We start from the raw sequence: 2,732 nt of genomic DNA on the forward strand, positions 1-2,732 counted from the left end.
ATAAGGAGATTATGTGGGTGGGCCTGATTTAATCACACAAGCTCTTAAAAAAGAAAGCTTTCTTCCACTAGTGACAAAAAAGAAAGTCAGAAAGATTTGAAACTCAGAAAACTCAGTATACTGTTACTGGCTCTAAAGATGAAGTGCCACCTTGTATAAATCCTGACCTGTGCTGCTTACCCCAGACATGGATGTATTCTACACCAATGCTGGCCTCCTCCTGTATGGCTGCTTCCTTTCTTTGCAACCCATTGTAAGGCTTTATAAATGGTAAGGTGAAAGGGGGGGGCGGGGGGAGATAGAAACGCATAAGCAACAGAAAGTGACCACAAGGAACTAAGAACAACTCCTTGCAAACAGGCAAAGGGGGCTCTTAGTCCTGTAACTAAGGACAGAAAGGCCTTAATTTAGCCAACAACACAGATGAGCTTCAAAGAGGACCTCAGACTCCAGATGAGAGCACAGCCAGCTGACACCTTGATTTCAGCGTTGAAAGTCTGAATAATAAAAAAAATAATAAAAAAAATAAAATAAAATAAAATAAATAAAATTTAAAAAATAAAATAAAAAAAAAAGAAAGTCTGAATAAGGGCTCAAAAAATGCCATCCTTGACTTCAGACCCACAGAACTGGAGGATAATAAATTTTGTTGTTGTTTTGTTGTTGTCTTCATTGGTTTAACAGATCAGTTATTTAATGAGGTTCTTTGTAAGAAATGTAGAACACCAGTTTCTAAAGGTAAACTCCATTTGTGGAAGAAAACACAGAGCGGAGGTAACCCTGGAGCTGAGAAACAGCTTTGAGTTTTGGCAAAATTTGCGAGTCCACAGCTTTTTTTTTTTTTTTAATTAACATAGAGTGTATTATTTGTTTCGGGGTACAGGTCTTTGAATCATCAGTCTTACACAGTTCACAGCACTCACCATAGCACATACCCTCTTCAATGTCCATCACCAAGCCAGCCTATCCTCCCATCCACCCCTCACCCACAGCAGCCCTCAGTTTTTTTCCCTGAGATTAAAAGTCTCTTATGGTTTGTCTCCCTCCCTGGTCCTATCTTGTTTCATTTTTCCCTCCCTTGCCCTCACGAACTCCCACCCTGTCTCTCAAATTCCTCATATCAGAGAGATCATATGAGAATTTTCTTTCTCTGACTGACTTATTTTGCTTAGCGTAATACCCTCTAGTTCTATCCACATCATTGCAAATGGCAAGATTTCAGTTTTTTGATGGTTTTGATGGTTTTTTGTTAGTTTCAATGTTTCCAGAAAAGTCCACAGCTTTCTGACCAACCTTGCACTGCTCCCTAATCTCACATTTCTCTTCTTCCCAGTTGAAGATCTCACTTTCCTGGTGTCTGGGTTTACACAGCTTCTTCTTGAAATAAGCATCAGTGAGATGCTTGGGAATTTTCACACTACTGATAGCAATTTTGGTGGAGGTGGCAATGACAGATTTCTGGTGTGTTCTTCATAGAAACTCGATTGAGGGTCAGAAGTCCAGTCACAAGTAGCAAGCCACACTGTTCCAATGCTTCAGGAAAACCACCCTCTTGCCCCTGTAGAGTGCAGTGAAGATGATCACAATAGTGACAGGAGAGGCACCTTTGTGGCTCAGTCCGTTAAGTATCTGCCTTCTGCTCAGATCATGATCTCAGGGTTCTAGAATCAAGCCCTGAATGGGGTTCCCTGCTCAGCAGGGAGTCTGCTTCTCCTTTCTCTCCCTCTGCCCTTTCCCCCACTCATGCTCTCTATCTTTCTGTATCTCTCAAGCAAATAAATAATTTTTTTTAAGGGTGCCACCAATGAGGCTAGCTTGAAGTTTTCTCACGCGTTGCCTGAAATGTTTTTTTGCCATGGCTCAAAAGCTTTCAAACCACATCTTCAGTAGGATAATACTTAGGCATTTTGGGAAGTTTAATCACTCAGGTACCACGGTTCTTTTCACCACCAGCTGGTTTTGTGACAGTAGCAGGAACCTTCTTTTTCTTTTCAACTCTGGATTTAGCCGCTGAATACTTCCTGTTGTACATAGCCTTTCTGGAATACGTAGCCCTTGGGAAATATCTGCCAATTCCTCGGCTAACACAGGTCTTGGGCTGTGGGGGGCTTCCCTTCCATTGGTGTTTTAGCTTTGAGTTTACCCTTCTTCATCCTGCCACCAGCATCAGCCATCTTGGCTTCAGGTTTCTTCTCCTTAGTATCCGCCTTCTCAGCTCTTTCACATGCTATCTTGCAAGAGGGGAAAGAATGGTAAATTTTGTTGTTTTAAGACACAAAGTTTGTGTCTTATTTTGTTACATAGCAATGAGGAATTTCATAGGGTAAATATAGCCAAGATGATCATGGAAAACAAAGTTGCAGGAATTGACTAGCTTATATAAAGATTTAGTTTTTTTTAAAAAAAGATTTTATTTATTTATTTGACAGAGAGAAATCACAAGTAGGCAGAAAGGCAGGCAGAGAGAGAGAGGAGGAAGCAGGCTCCCTGCCAAACATGATCATGACGTGAGCAGAAGGCAGAGGCTTAACCCACTGAGCCACCCAGGCCCTCGTCAAGATTTACTTTTAAGCTCTATTGTTAAATAAACAGTCTGGGTTGGGACAAGGATAGAGAAATAGAAAAATGGAACAGGCCAGAGGGCTCAAAAAGTTCACAAACACAAAGCGATCTGATTTGTAACAAAGCTGAGGGAAAGATGAACTCTTAAATGAATGTTGCAAGGAAATTTG

General features: G+C 41.1%; 1 pseudogene; it reads right to left on the minus strand.

Moving 5' to 3' along the window:
• Positions 1 to 732: 732 nt before the first annotated feature.
• On the minus strand, positions 733 to 2,032 carry LOC125106901 (60S ribosomal protein L6-like; annotated as a pseudogene).
• Between the last annotated feature and the right edge of the window lie 700 nt (positions 2,033 to 2,732).

Source organism: Lutra lutra, chromosome 8, assembly GCF_902655055.1.
Source record: "Lutra lutra chromosome 8, mLutLut1.2, whole genome shotgun sequence".
NCBI lineage: Eukaryota > Metazoa > Chordata > Mammalia > Carnivora > Mustelidae > Lutra > Lutra lutra.